The sequence below is a fragment of the Melanerpes formicivorus genome, unplaced genomic scaffold, assembly GCF_026170545.1.
Source record: "Melanerpes formicivorus ecotype bairdi unplaced genomic scaffold, bMelFor1.0.p_v2 SCAF_108, whole genome shotgun sequence".
Classification (NCBI taxonomy): Eukaryota; Metazoa; Chordata; class Aves; order Piciformes; family Picidae; genus Melanerpes; species Melanerpes formicivorus.
Genome location: NW_027142460.1, coordinates 1,551,880 through 1,568,019, shown reverse-complemented (window position 1 = coordinate 1,568,019; position 16,140 = coordinate 1,551,880).

Here is a 16,140-nt window from a genome sequence, read left to right as displayed (position 1 = left end):
GCACAGGTTGCCCAGGGAGGTGGTGGAAGCCTCCTGCCTGGAGGTGTTTGCAGCCAGGCTGGAGGTGGCTGTGAGCAACCTGCAGTGGTGTGAGGTGTCCCTGCCCATGGCAGGGGGGTTGGGACTGGCTGAGCCTTGAGCTCCCTTCCAGCCCTGACAATTCTGTGATACTTCCACACAGGAAGCTCTCTCTTTGCCATTGATAATGCTCCTGAGGAAGGTGACTTTCACTTTCAGGAGTGACAGGGGCTCTTAATGCTTCAGGCTGGATTCTGTACCCTGCTTCTCTTAACCGCTGCAGCTGCACCAGAGGAGCTGAGGGCCAGCATCACCTTCCAGGCCTTGCTACTGGGGCCACAAAACTAGCTGGGCCCTTGATGTGGAATAGAATACTGTGGCTGGCCACCCCTTTTCTCTTCTGAATGTCTCTCCCATGCCCTCCTGGAGCCTCAGCTTTCACTCAGTGCTGCTGGTGTTAGAGCCCCACTGCAGCCCTCAGAAGTGGCTCTCTGCTATTCAGCTCAGTTGGCTGCTGAATGAAACATGAGGTTCTTTAGCACCTCGGGAGGATGAGCATGCTTTAGCAGCCCAGCCCCAGCCTCAGCACAAGGGCTGCCCTTTAATTCCTCTTCAATAAATTCAGTGTTGTTGGTTTTGCCCCTGCTCAGAAAGGAGCTTAGTGGGAAAGTCAAAACAGAGCTCAGCCAAAGGGGAAAAAAAGGAAAGACTAAAGCCAGCCCATAAATTAAATCAGGCAAGTGTATCCTAGGAACAAGAGAGAGCTCCTGCAGGCCAGGCAGGCCAGGCCATGCATAGAAAGCAAAGCCCCACTGCTGGTCCTCCCCTGCTGCCCTTCCCAAGGAGCAAATCTCTGTGAAGCGGTTGTCAGCATGTGGAAACAGAGGGGCCCTGCAAAGATAACTGAGGAACAGATCCCACTGTTGGGTGGCATTGGTGCCACAGGAGACAAAGTGCCTTTTGTGAGACATTCCCACCAGAAGCCTTGCAGAGCCTGAACTGCATCCAGGGCCTCCCCTGCCTCCCCTGCTCTTGCTGTTTGCCTTTCTTTTCACCAGGCAGGCAGGGTTGAAGAATGTCTGACTCAGCAGCTAGGTCTGAGAGCTGCTTTGCCCAGCATGGGAATCAACCTGATGGACTTCAGAACCAAACCAAAAACTACAAATAAAAATAAACCAAACCTGCTAGCATAATCCTGGCAGAAAGAATCCCAGAATCAAGAAGGCTGGAAAAGACCTCAGAGATCACCCAGTCCAACCCCTCATCCAGCACCACCGAATCAACTAAACCATGGCTCCAAGTGCCTCAGCCAGGCTCTTCCTAAACACCTCCATGTGTTTGGATGTGGCTGGATGTGGCTGTGAGCAACCTGCTGTAGTGTGGGGTGTCCCTGCCCATGGCAAGGGGGTTGGAACTGGAAGATCCTTGTGGTCCCTTCCAACCCTGACTGATACTGTGATACCTCCAGGCATGGTGACTCCATCACCACCCTGGGCAGCACATCCCAATGGCCAGTCTCTCTTGCTGGGAAGAACTTTCTTCTGCACCACAGAAAGTCAGAGGGGGTAAGGTGCTCAAACAGGGTGAGGAGAATATCCCCAGACTAACAGTAAGCCCCTGCTCAATCATCACACAAAGTCACATCACAAGCCTGTAAGTACTGTTTGCTAACTAGCAGCTGTTAGGTAGGGAGGAGATCCTTAGGAGGGCATTGAGTCCACCATCAGTAAATGTGCAGATGACAGCAAGCTGGGGGCAGGAGTTGATCTGCTGGAGGGTGGAGAGGCTCTGCAGAGGGACCTTGCCAGGCTGGACAGATGGGCAGAGGCCAAGGGCAGGAGATTGAACACATCCAAGTGCCAGGTGCTGCACATTGGCCACAGCAACCCCAGGCAGTGCTCCAGGCTGGGGTCAGAGTGGCTGAGAGCAGCCAGGCAGAGAGGGACCTGGGGGTGCTGGTTGATGGTAGGCTGAACATGAGCCTGCAGTGTGCCCAGGCAGCCAAGAGGGCCAATGGCATCCTGGCCTGCATCAGGAACAGTGTGGCCAGCAGGAGCAGGGAGGTCATTGTGCCCTGTGCTCAGCACTGGTTAGGCCACACCTTGAGTCCTGTGTCCAGTTCTGGGCTCCTCAGTTCAAGAAGGACATTGAGAGACTTGAAGGTGTCCAGAGAAGGGCAACAAAGCTGGGGAGGGGTCTGGAGCACAGCCCTGTGAGGAGAGGCTGAGGGAGCTGGGGTTGCTTAGCCTGGAGAAGAGGAGGCTCAGGGGTGACCTTCTTGCTCTCTACAACTCCCTGAAGGGAGGTTGTAGCCAGGTGGGGGTTGGTCTCTTCTCCCAGGCAGCCAGCACCAGAACAAGAGGACACAGTCTCAAGCTGTGCCAGGGGAGGTTCAGGCTGGAGGTGAGGAGAAAGTTCTTCCCAGCAAGAGAGACTGGCCCTTGGGATGTGCTGCCCAGGGAGGTGGTGGAGTCCCCAACCCTGGAGGTGTTTAGGAAGAGCCTGGCTGAGGCACTTGGTGCCATGGTTGAGTTGATTAGGTGGTGTTGGGTGAGAGGTTGGACTGGATGATCTTCAAGGTCTTTTCCAACCTGGTTAATTCCATTCCATTCCATTCCATTCCATTCCATTCCATTCCATTCCATTCCATTCCATTCCGAAACATTCCTTCCAGCTCAGGGGGGTTTGGGAACCTAGCTCATGCACCACCTTCCAAAAAGCCCAGCTGAGCACCTTGCTGTTTGCTCTCTCTGCTGTGAGATGGTGGGAAGGCAGCAGAGCCTGACCACAGGGCCCTGTGCATTGCAGGACTGCAGCCTACACACCAAGCCCACGCTGCTGTGGAGACATGGGCCAGGGCAAGAGCAGCTTCAGCCAGGCTCCCAGGAAAGAGTGCAAATCACTGGAACCACAGCATCCTCTTCATTTTTGCCCCCCTGAGGAAGGTGGATAAGTGAAGTGCAACACAGCCTGTACAGTCCCCCTTGAAGTCCAAATCCCTGTCTCAGCAGGGTCTGTTAGCAGAGGATCCATCATCATCATCATGTTCCCTTTCTCCTGGGAAAGGAGGACTGGAAAGGGAAGGATGAGCTCTGTAAGCAAAAGAAAGTAGAGAATGGGTAAGAGCTGGGAGACCAATTAAGCTGCACACAGGCAGGCTCCCTGCGTGGCAGCTGACCTACAAAGGCAACATCCTTTGTGCAGATGAAGGCTGCACACTGAACTCATCCCAGAGCTGTGTGCAGAAGCAAGGCTGCAGACTGAGGGGGCTGGGGCTGTTCAGTCTGGAGAGGAGAAGGCTCCCAGGAGACCTCATTGTGGCCTTCCAGGATATGAAGGGGGCTACAGGAAAGCTGGGGAGGGACTTGTGAGGGTGTCAGGGAGGGATAGGACTGGGGGGGATGGAGCAAAACTAGAAGTGGGGAGATTGAGATTGGCTGTGAGGAAGAAGTTGTTGCCCATGAGGGTGGTGAGAGCCTGGCACAGGTTGCCCAGGGAGGTGGTGGAAGCCTCCTACCTGGAGGTGTTTGCAGCCAGGCTGGAGGTGGCTGTGAGCAACCTGCAGTGGTGTGAGGTGTCCCTGGCCATGGCAGGGGGTTGGAAATGGATGAGCCTTGAGGTCCCTTCCAGCCCTGACAATCCTGTGATGCTGTGATTATCAGGCTATGCTGAGGAGGGTGGGAGGGTGTAGATCACCAACTCTATTATGAAGAGAGAATTCATGCCACAGGTACCCAAGCACAGATGTTGGCACAAGCAGCAGGGCCCAGCTCCACTGTCTGCCACCTGCATGGCAAGAGGTGCAGCCCTCCCTCCTGAGGAAAAGGGAGAAGGCAGCTCCCAGAGAACTCCTGTCCTTGTGTTTGAGGACACAGTCTCAAGCTGTGCCAGGGGAGGTTTAGGCTGGAGGTGAGGACAAAGTTCTTCCCAGAGAGATTGGCCATTGGGATGTGCTGCCCAGGGAGGTGGTGGAGTCACCATCCCTGGGGGTGTTTAGGAAGAGCCTGGCTGAGGCACTTGGTGCCATGGTTTAGCTGATCAAATGGTGCTGGGTGAGAGGTTGGACTGGATGATCTCTGAGGTCTTTTCCAACCTGGTTAATTCTATTCTATTCTATTCTATTCTATTCTATTCTATTCTATTCTATTCTATTCTATTCTATTCTATTCTATTCTATTTGCAGTTAGCAGCTGTGTGAAGCTGGAAGGAGGCTCCCCCTGGCAAATCCAGCTCGCCTGCCACCCGGAGGAGGGCAGAGCTTAAGCAGGGTGTTGTCGCCAAGCAAGTGCCATGGGATGAGCCTGTTTTGTTCCTTAGAATCACAGAATTGTCAGGGTTGGAAGGGACCTCAAGGCTCAGCCAGCCCCAACCCCCTGCCATGGGCAGGGACACCTCACACCACAGCAGCTTGCTCACAGCCACCTCCAGCCTGGCTGCAAACACCTCCAGGCAGGAGGCTTCCACCACCTCCCTGGGCAACCTGTGCCAGGCTCTCACCACCCTCATGGGCAACAACTTCTTCCTCACAGCCAAGCTCAATCTCCCCACTTCTAGTTTTGCTCCATCCCCCCCACTCCTATCCCTCCCTGACACCCTCACAAGTCCCTCCCCAGCTTTCTTGCAGCCCCCTGCAGATCCTGGAAGGCCACCAGAAGGTCTCCTGGGAGCCTTCTCCTCTCCAGCCTGCACAACCCCAACTCTCTCAGGCTGTCTCCAGAGCACAGCAGCTCCAGCCCTCTGCTCATCCTCCTGGCCCTTCTCTGGACACCTTCCAGCGTGCTCCTCAAAGCTCTCAAGAAAAGGAAGTTTCCCCTTGACTTCTTCTGCTTCTCCAGGCAGCTCTGACCCTCTGCTTATCTACTCAAGCAGCCATGCTGCATGCAATAGTAGGAGTGAATGCAACTACTCTGATTTGGCAAGCTCTCAATATTTCTCGCAGGAGGCTTCCACCACCTCCCTGGGCAACCTGTGCCAGGCTCTCACCACCCTCATGGAGAACAACTTCTTCCTGACATCCAATTTGAATCTCCCCACTTGTAGTTTTGCTCTATCCCCCCCAGTCCTATCACTCCCTGACACCTCCTCCTTTAGACGCCCCCTGGGTGTTCCTGCTGGGGAGAAGGCTGTGAGTGCCTGCTGGCAGGGGGCAGAGAGGCACCACGGGGGTGGTGCAAACCGGCAGCTCTGTGCGTGGCTTGTTTGCGAGTGAGCTCCAAACCCTGTCCCTCGACAGGCAGGTTGTGGTGGGGCGTGAAAGCAGCTCTTGCAAGCACAAGAATCTGTTCAAGTCTATCGTTTGAGACATCATCTCTGTTCAGATGAATGACTTTTCAACCTATTACACCGGCAACAGCGCAGGCTCTGATCTCCCCTCCTCCCCTTCCGCTCCTGCTTCCCCCTCTCAAGCCAGGAATGCTGGTGGGATGTGCCCTCCCAGGCTGTTGTCTTCCACGGGGCCTTGTTAAGAAAACTGCAGTGCCTGGAAGCTGTGAAGACAGAGCAGTCTGAGGAAGAGGAGGTTGAAAGAGACAAATATGCAGAGCTCCTTGAGAGGCTGCCAAGGCAGCAGCTTCAGCAGGGAAACAATGCTGAGCACCACCACTCCCCCCAGCAGGGCAGCTCACTCACGGCCTTGAGTGAAGCTCACCCCTCTGCTGCCTGCCTGGCCTCACAGAGCAGGAACGAAACCCTTCACCAGCAGCACACCCTCCCTCCCCTCCCCGCCCCCATCCTTCAAACAGCATAAAGGTGAGAAGGCCCTAATGAAAGTCAGGGAGCTGGCAGCTGCCCTGCCATGACGAATGGCTTCCCACATCTCCCCCTGCCTCAGCCCTGCTGAGCTCCCCTTCGAGAGTGTCATAACCCCAGCAGCCCCTTTGCCTTCAGCCTGGGCTGGCCAGCGCCCCCCGCGGGGCAGGGAGCGGGGGAGGCTGGGCTCCTGCTGCTCCTCCCGAAGGCTGGGGCATCGCAGCGGCGCTGCCCGGCTGCTCTGGCCGCTGACACGCTGTGCAGGGAAACAGAGCACAGCTGGGCAGAAGGGACCAGCTCAGGCAGAGAAACCTGCTCTCCCACAGGCAAGCAGGGCTGGCAGCACAAGGGGTGATGGGCTGATGGTGGAGAGTGGCAGCAGAAAGGGGGAGAAGCAGGCACATGCAGGTACTCAGGCATCCAGAGACACCTCCTGGAGTCCTGGCTTCAGCAGGCAGCGTGGAGCCATCACAGTCTCACAGGATCACTAAGGTTGGAAGAGACCTCGAGGATCATCCAGTCCAACCTCTCACCACAGACCTCATGACCAGACCATGGCACCAAGTGCCACATCCAATCCCCTCTTGAACACCTCCAGGGATGGGGACTCCACCACCTCCCTGGGCAGCACATCCCAATGACAAATGACTCTCTCAGTGAGGAACTTTCTCCTCACCTCCAGCCTACACTTCCCCTGGCACAGCTTGAGACTGTGTCCTCTTGTTCTGGTGCTGGCTGCCTGGGAGAAGAGACCAACCCCCACCTGGCTACAACCTCCCTTCAGGGAGTTGGAGAGAGCAATGAGGTCTCCCCTGAGCCTCCTCTTCTCCAGGCTAAGCAACCCCAGCTCCCTCAGCCTCTCCTCACAGGGCTGTGCTCAAGGCCTCTCCCCAGCCTTGTTGCCCTTCTCTGGACACCTTCAAGTCTCTCAATGTCCTTCTGAAACTGAGGAGCCCAGAACTGGACACAGGACTCAAGGTGTGGCCTAACCAGTGCAGTGTCCAGGTGCAGAATGACCTCCCTGCTCCTGCTGGCCACACTGTTCCTGATGCAGGCCAGGATGCCATTGGCCCTCTTGGCTTCCTGGGCACACTGCTGGCTCATGTTCAGGTGGCTGTCAATCAGCACCCCCAGGTCCCTCTCTGGTTGGCAGCTCTCAGCCACTCTGACCCCAGCCTGTAGCTCTGCCTGGGGTTGCTGTGGCCAAAGTGCAGCCCCTGGCACTTGGACTTCTTGAATGCCATCCTGTTGGCCTCTGCCCATCTGTCCAGTCGGTCGAGGTCCCTGTCCTTGCTGTGTGGAGGCCTCCAGAGGTGGATGCAGTGCTGCAGGTGAGGTCATTCCCCATCTGTACTCTCCAGAAGCATTCTGAGTGGCTCTTGGATGCCAGGTCTGTAAGAACCACTGAGGAGGTAACAGGCTACACCTTGGCCTGCAGGCTCCACTCCTGTTTTTCCCTCCCGGCACAGCAGCATGGCATGCCCCAGGAGCTGTGCAGCACAAGGAGCCCAGCACTGGAGAGCAGCACAGAGATGCTCTCCTTCACAGCACTCTCCTGAGGCTCTCTGTGCAGCTGCTGCCATGCAGCTGCCTGCCAGGTGGAGAACTCAAGTGCCATGGAAACGTGAGGAAAAATGGGGAGGGAACCCTGGAGCAGGCTGCCCAGGGGGGTTGTGGAGTCTCCCTCTCTGGAGACATTCCAACCCCACCTGGCTGTCTTCCTGTGTGAGCTGCCCTGGGTGCTCCTGCTCTGGCAGGGGGTTGGACTGGATGAGCTTTCCAGGTCCCTTCCAGCCCCTGGCATTCTGTGGTTCTGTGATTGATTCCTTCACTGCAAGCTGCCAAGTGCTTCCCAGGCTAAGCTCACATCTTTGACTGCCTGCTTCTGCCACTGAATTGAATCTGAACTTGCTTGTTGGACTCTTCAGAAACGAAACCCAACCATAAAAACTCATAAAAACCCCACCAGGGTTCAGCCAATCTGACACAGACTCAAGGGATGTTAGGGGTTGGGAGGCACCTCCAGAGATCACCCAGTCCAAGCCCCCTGCCAGAGCAGAGCACCCAGGGCAGCTCACACAGGAACACAGCCAGGGGGGGTTGGAAAGGCTCCAGAGCAGGAGACTCCACAGCCTCTCTGGGCAGCCTGCTCCAGGCTCCAGCACCCTCACAGGCACAAAGGTTTCCCTTCTGTTCCCCTGGCACCTCCTCTGCTCCAGCTTGCCCCCAGTGCCCCTTGTGCTGCCCTTGGCCATCCCTGAGCAGAGCCTGGCTCTGGTCTCCAGCACTGCCCTGCACATCTTGATCCCCAGCACTGAGGGCAGCCCTCAGGCTCCTCTGCTCCCAGCTCCAAGCCCCAGCTCCCTCAGCCTGTGCTCACAGGGAGATGTTGCACTGCCTGCAGCAGCTCTGTGCCTCTGGGCTGGGCTCTCTCAAGCAGTTCCCTGAGGTCCTTCTTGACCTGAGGGGCCCAGAACTGGACACAGTACTCCAGATGTAGCCTGACCAGGGCAGTGTAGAGGGGCAGGAGAGCCTCTCTGGAGCTGTGCACCACAGCCCTTCTAATCCAGCCCAGGATGCCCTTGGCCTTCTTGGCCACAAGTGCCCATGGCTGGCTCATGGGTGTCCTGCGGTCCACCAGGACCCCCTGGTTCCCTTTCCCCAGAGCTGCTCTCCAACAGAGCATCTCCCTGCCTGTACTGAAGCTGCAATTTACCTGAACTTAATCTGAAGTAGAATAGAATAGAATAGAATAGAATAGAATAGAATAGAATAGAATAGAATAGAATAGAATAGAATAGAATAGAATAGAATAGACCAGGTTGGAAGAGACCTTCAAGATCATCCTGTCCAACCTATCATCCAACACCACCTAATCAACTAACCCATGGCACCAAGCACCCCATCAAGTCTCCTCCTGAACACCTCCAGGGATGGGGACTCCACCACCTCCCCAGGCAGCCCATTCCAATGGCCAATCACTCTCTCTGTGTAGAACTTCCTCCTGACCTCCAGCCTAAACCTCCCCTGGCACAGCCTGAGACTGTGTCCTCTTGTTCTGGTGCTGGCTGCCTGGGAGAAGAGACCAGCCTCTGCCTGGCTACAACCTCCCTTCAGGGAGTTGTAGAAAGCAAGAAGGTCTCCCCTGAGTCTCCTCCTCTCCAGCCTAAGCAACCACAGCTCCCTCAGCCTCTCCTCACAGGGCTGTGCTCCAGACCCCTCCCCAGCTTTCTTGCCCTTCTCTGGACACCTTCCAGCAGCTCAACCTCCTTCCTAAACTGAGGAGCCCAGAACTGGACACAGGACTCAAGGTGTGGCCTAACCAGTGCAGTGTCCAGGGGCACAATGACCTCCCTGCTCCTGCTGGCCACACTGTTCCTGATGCAGGCCAGGATGCCATTGGCCCTCCTGGCTGCCTGGGCACACTGCAGGCTCATGTTCAGCCTACCATCAACCAGCACCCCCAGGTCCCTCTCTGCCTGGTTGCTCTCAGCCACTCTGACCCCAGCCTGTAGCACTGCCTGGGGTTGTTGTGGCCAATGTGCAGCACCTGGCACTTGGATGTGTTCAATCTCCTGCCCTTGGCCTCTGCCCATCTGCCCAGCCTGGCAAGGTCCCTCTGCAGAGCCTCTCTACCCTCCAGCAGATCAACTCCTGCCCCCAGCTTGCTGTCATCTGCACATTTACTGATGATGGACTCAATGCCCTCCTCCAGATCATCAATCAAGATATTGAACAGGCTGGGGCCCAGCACTGCTCCCTGGGGCACAGCACTGGTGCCTGGCTGCCAGCTGGCTGTGGCACCATTCACCACCACTCTCTGGGCTCAGCCTCCAGCCAGTTCCTAACCCAGCTCAGAGTGCTGCTGTCCCAGCCAGGGGCTGACAGCTTGGCCAGCAGTTTGCTGTGGGGGATGGTGTCCAAGGCCTTGCTGAGGTCCAGGCAGACCACATCCACAGCCTGCCCCACATCCACCAGGCAGTCAGCTGGGCATGGAAGGAGATCAGGTTGGTCAGGCAGGACCTGCCCTTCCTAAATCCATGCTGGCTGGGCCTGATCCCTTGGCCATCCTGTAAGTGCTGTGTGATTGCACTCAGGATGACTGCTCCATAACCTTGCCTGGCACTGAGGGCAGGCTGACAGGCCTGGCATTCCCTGGCTCATCCAACCTGCCCTCCTTGTGGATGGGCACCACCTTGGCAGCTTCCAGTCTTCTGGGACCTCTCTGGTGAGCCAGGACTGCTGCAAAATGATGGAGTAATCACTGAAACATGAGACAGGAAGGATGCCAGACCTTCAGTATGGACATATTTGGCATTTCCCCCTGTAGATATGAAGCAGCAGAAAGAATTCCTTATGAACTGCCTCCTAAAAAAAGCAACAGCAGGTAGCAGCAGCTGGAACATCCCATGCACAAGGGAATCACTGAATCCTAGAAGGGCTCAGGTTGGAAGGGACCTCAGAGACATCTCCTCCAACCTCCAGCCATGCCCAGGGAACCTCTCAACTGGACTCAGCTGTTCAAGGCCTCCTCCAGCCTGGCCTTGAACACCCCCAGGCAGGAGGCAGCCACAGCCTCCCTGGGCAGCCTGTGCCAGAGTCTCACCCTGAAGAACTTCTTCCTCAGCTCCTGTCTAACCCTGCTCTGCCTCAGCTTCAAACCATTCCCCCTTGGCCTGGCTCCAGACACCCTCATGGAAAGTCACTCTGCAGCCTTCCTGTAGGATCCCTTCAGGTATTGCAAGGCATCTCCAAGGTCCCCCTGGAGCCTTCTCTTCTCCAGGCTGACCACCCCCAGCTCCCTCAGCCTGGCCTCCTAGCAGAGCTGCTCCAGCCCTTTGTGGCCTTCCTCTGGACTTGCTCCAACAGCTCTGTGTTGGGGACACCAGAACTGGAGGCAGCACTTCCAGCCAGTGACAAAGTTTGCTGTGGAAGGGTGAGCACAGGAGGCTGCAGGATTGGCCTCTGCTGTGGTTGCACATCCAGCTCCATGCCAGGGGCTCCTGACCTGTCCCTGAGATGCCTTTGCAGAGCAGCAGTGCTGGTGATAAGCCCCAGCTGGTTCTGCTCTGCTGGTTCTCAGTGCCTCTTATGTCTTATGAGGAGAGTGTCCCTGCTGAATGCTGGAGAGCCCCCAGGCCACCCCTGCCCCCAGTGCTTCCAGAGGATGTTTACACACAGGCAGAATCCCAACAGCTGCTAGACAGATGGAGTGGAGCTGGGAAGGACAAAGCTGCCTGGACATGTTTCCAGCAGTGTCACTCTCTGGCTTCCCCCAAACCTACTCCACCCCCATCCAGGCATCAGCAGGGAGTGGAGGAAGTCTTGCACAACCAGACCAAGCATCCTCATTGTCTGCATGATGTCCCAGAGGGGCCTGAATTTCACATGCTGAGCAAACCACCACCCAACCCACAGCACCTCTGCTCACTCCTCTGCTTCCCACACCCCCCCAGAGGCCCTGCACCATGGCAGTGTCTGTGCTGCCTCAGGAGGGGTGCAGGCCTCACTAAACAGGAGCTGGAGCATTGCACAAAGCCATGAGGGTCCTGCACCTGGGGAGGAATAACAGCAGGCACTAGGACAGGTTAGAGGCTGCCCTGCTGGAGAGCAGCTCCATGGAGGAAGACCTGGGAGTGCTGGGGGGCAGCAAGTTCTGCATGGGACAGCAATGTGCCCTGGGGGCCAAGAGAGCCAATGGGACCCTGGGGGTCAGCAAGTTCTGCATGGGACAGCAATGTGCCCCTGTGGCCAAGAGAGCCAAGGGGATCCTGGGGGGCAGCAAGGAAAGTGTGGCCAGCAGGGCTGGGCAGGTTCTGCTCCCCCTCTGCTCTGCCCTGCTGAGACCACAGCTGCAATCCTGTGTCCAGTTCTGGGCTCCCCAGTTCCAGAGAGACAGAGACCTGCTGGAGAGAGGCCAAGGGAGAGCCAGGAGGATGCTTAGGGGACTTGAGCATCTCCATCTCCCCTGTGAAGAGAGACTGAGAGCCCTGGGGCTGTTTAGCCTGGAGAAGAGAAGACTGAGAGGGATCTGATCAATGTCTATCAATAGCTGAGGGGTGGGGATCAAGTGGAGGGGGCCAAGCTCTTCTTGGTGGTGCACAGTAATGAGACAAGGAACAATGGAGACAAACTTGAACAGAGAAGGTTTCAGCTCAGCATGAGGAGAAACTTCTTTGCAGTGAGGGTGCCAGAGCCCTGGAGCAGGCTGCCCAGAGAGGTTGTGGAGTCTCCTGCTCTGGAGCCTTTCCAACCCCACCTGGATGCCTTCCTGTGCAGACTGCCTTGGGTGCTCCTGCTCTGGCAGGGGGATTGGACTGGATGAGCTCTGGAGGTCCCTTCCAACCCTGACCATTCTGTGTCTCTATGATTCTAAAGGGGGCTTTAAGGAGAAGAGTTTAGGGAAACACAGAGTCAGAGGCTGTGCCTTCTGGGACGCTGTGATTGACCTTACATGAGCTCTGGGCAGTCATTACCCACCTGATCGAGACTAAGAGAAGCAGAGAGCAGAAGGAGGTCAGGCTGACAGCCATGGAGGAGGTGAGTCACAGATCTAAGGAGGGATGCCAAGGGAGCTGCTTGCCCACTGCTCTGAGTCCTGCTGCAGGGTTGCAGTGCTGCTGCACAGCAGCTGGGCACAGGCCAGCCAGCAGCTATCAGCACATGAGCACGTGTCAGGTCTTCATCCTTGAAAATGAAAGCCACTCCTCTGTGCCCTTATCAGACAGCAGAAGAGATGATGTTTCTTCAGAGCAAATCCCTGCATCTCTCACCCTACAGCCTTCTGCAGGACGACCCCCACTCCAAGCTTATTAACGAGAGAGGCTGCTGGGCTCTTTGTTGGGGAACAGCACATTAATGAGATCTCCTTGAAATAATCCCATCCCTAAGATGCAGGGGAAATTACATTTTCCAGGATAATTACTATGTCACTCAAAAAACCCCACCCCAGCTCTGTCATTAATTGCTTTCCTCCAGATTCCAGCAGCTCCTTGGCAAGCAGTGAGACTCCAGGAAGAGGAGGGGAAAGAAACCCAGGCAATAGTGTCTCTGGGAGGCTTTGCCTGGCTGGAGTGTGTTGCTTTAGCAGAGGGAGCTGCAGACATCCAGCAGTGTGCCCAGGGGGCCAAGAAGGCCAAGGGCATCCTGGCCTGCATCAGGAAGAGTGTGGCCAGCAGGAGCAGGGAGGTCATTCTGCACCTGTGCTCAGCACTGGTTAGGCCACACCTTGAGTCCTGTGTCCAGTTCTGGGCTCCTCAGTTTAGGAAGGAGGTTGAGCTGCTGGAAGGTGTCCAGAGAAGGGCAAAAAAGCTGGGGAGGGGTCTGGAACACAGCCCTGTGAGGAGAGGCTGAGGGAGCTGGGGTTGCTTAGCCTGGAGAAGAGGAGGCTCAGGGGAGACCTTCTTGCTGTCTACAACTCCCTGAAGGGAGGTTGTAGCCAGGTGGGGGTTGGTCTCTTCTCCCAGGCAGCCAGCACCAGAACAAGAGGACACAGTCTCAAGCTGTGCCAGGGGAGGTTTAGGCTGGAGGTGAGGAGAAAGTTCTTCACAGCAAGTGAGATTGGCCCAGGGAGGTGGTGGAGTCCCCATCCCTGGAGGTGCTCAAGAGGGGATTGGATGTGGCACTTGGAGCCATGGTTTAGCTGTCAGGAGGTGTTGGGTGATAGCTTGGACACAATGATCTTGAAGGTCTCTTCCAACCTTATTGATTCTATGATTCAGGCTGGTCAGTAGATCACTTTGTTGGGGCACATCCATCTGCCACACCTGCCCATGACTTCTCCTGCCCAGCCCACCTCAGCTGCAGCCCTTGGGGCACCAGAGTGACAGGCAGCAGAGGTCATCCCCAGCGGTGGCCCAGGAGGCCAAACCTCTCTCCCTGCAAGCTGCCAAGTCACACTCACGAAACAGGGCTAAACCCAGGCACACCTTGTGAGGACTGTCCCAGGAGAAACCACTGCTGGGGAGTGTGGTAAGCTGGAAGGAGACACCTGTGTCCTGCTCAGCACTGAAGCAAGGACAAGAAGGTAAGTGCTATCTCCCACATAAGACACAGAGATGCTCCTTCCCAGGGAGTGCTTACAGACTCACAGAATTAAACTGAGTTGGAAAAGACCTCTAAGATCCTCAAGTCCAACCTGTTACCCTTCACAGCCACTTGGGGCAGGGAAGGTGCAGGGAGGGCAAGGAGGGATGCTGCAGAAGTGGCAGGTGAGGTGCCACAGGGGGAAGAAGACCCTACAACAGCCAGGGAATCTGTGCCCCGATGGCAGTGTGGTGAGCTGACATCTGCAGCCCTGCCAGCACACTCCTTGCACTCAGGAAGGGTGCTCAGCTCCCTTCTTAGGCTGGAGGCTTTCTCAGTTTGTCTTAAATAAATCCATTTCAAAGGGGGTGGCTTCCCAGCTTCCCATCTGCTAACAAGGGGGAGAGGAAGAGATCTTCCAGCAGCTAAACACAGGGAAGTGTGAAGGAGGAAGCTGAAGCTGACAACTTGTCTGTGAAAAATACAGCCAGGGCTTCTCTGTCCTTTCACCTGCAAAGGCTTTGTCTGTAAAACAATGCAAGCCTGCTCTGCCACAGCCCCTGCCAGCAAACAGGTTGGATCAGGTTGCCCAGGGAGCTGGTAGAAGCACCAGCCCCAGGCTGGATGTGGCTGTGAGCAACCTGCTGTAGTGTGAGGTGTCCCTGCCCATGGCAGGGGGGCTGGGACTGACTGATCTTTGAGGTCCCTTCCAGCCCTGACAATTCTGTGCTTCTATGATTCTAAATGGGGCTTTAAGGACAAGAGTGTAGGGAAACACACAGTCAGAGGCTGTGCCTTAGTAAAACATCAGCAGCTTTGGGGCAGTAATCATTAAGCTGTCAGCCCCTGGCTTGGATGGGAGCACACTGCATTGGGTTAGGAACTGGCTGGAGGCTGAGCCCAGAGAGTGGTGGTGAATGGTGCCACAGCCAGCTGGCAGCCAGGCACCAGTGCTGTGCCCCAGGGATCAGTGCTGGGCCCTGTGCTCTTTAACATCTTCATTGATGATCTGGAGGAGGGGATGGAGTCCAGCATCAGTAAATGTGCAGCTGACAGCAAGCTGGGGGCAGGAGTTGATCTGCTGGAGGGTGGAGAGGCTCTGCAGAGGGACCTTGCCAGGCTGGACAGATGGGCAGAGGCCAAGGGCAGGAGATTGAACACATCCAAGTGCCAGGTGCTGCACATTGGCCACAGCAACCCCAGGCAGTGCTACAGGCTGGGGTCAGAGTGGCTGAGAGCAGCCAGGCAGAGAGGGACCTGGGGGTGCTGGTTGATGGTAGGCTGAACAGGAGCCTGCAGTGTGCCCAGGCAGCCAGGAGGGCCAATGACATCCTGGCCTGCATCAGGAAGAGTGTGGCCAGCAGGAGCAGGGAGGTCATTCTGCCCTGTGCTCAGCACTGGTTAGGCCACACCTTGAGTCCTGTGTCCAGTTCTGGGCTCCTCAGTTTAGGAAGGAGGTTGAGCTGCTGGAAGGTGTCCAGAGAAGGGCAACAAAGCTGGGGAGGGGTCTGGAGCACAGCCCTGTGAGGAGAGGCTGAGGGAGCTGGGGTTGCTTAGCCTGGAGAAGAGGAGGCTCAGGGGAGACCTCATTGCTCTCTCCAACTCCCTGAAGGGAGGTTGTAGCCAGGTGGGGGTTGGTCTCTTCTCCCAGGCAGGCAAGCAGCACCAGAACAAGAGGACACAGTCTCAAGCTGTGCCAGGGGAGGTTTAGGCTGGATATTAGGAAGAAGATCTACACAGACAGAGTGATTGCCCATTGGAATGGGCTGCCTGGGGAGGTGGTGGAGTCCCCATCCCTGGAGGTGTTCAGGAGGAGACTTGATGGGGTGCTTGGTGCCATGGGTTAGTTGTTTAGGTGGTGTTAGATGATTGGTTGGACACAATGATCTTGAAGGTCTCTTCCAACCTGGTCTATTCTATTCTATTCTATTCTATTCTATTCTATTCTATTCTATTCTATTCTATTCTATTCTATTTTCTATTCTATTTTCTATTCCATTCCATTTCATTCCATTCCATTCCATTCCATTCCATTCCATTCCATTCCATTCCATTCCATTTGTCAGGTGTTTGCTGCAGGGATGGAAAATAACACTGTCTGTGCACCAGAGAAAGGCAGTACTTGAAGGAAGGAAGGAATAAGAGAGTGGAGGGAGCCTTTGCAGTCATTTTTGAGTGAGGGTGAGAACACAAAGAACTGCAAAACATTAATGAGCAGAAAGCACCCAAGGGACACTAAGGGCTGGCCTGGAGGGAAGTCCATGCAGCAGGGATCCTGAAAAAGCTGCCTGAGAGGGAGGGGAAAAAGGGACCCCTACCACTGAGATGCTTGAAAAGGGACAAGGAAGA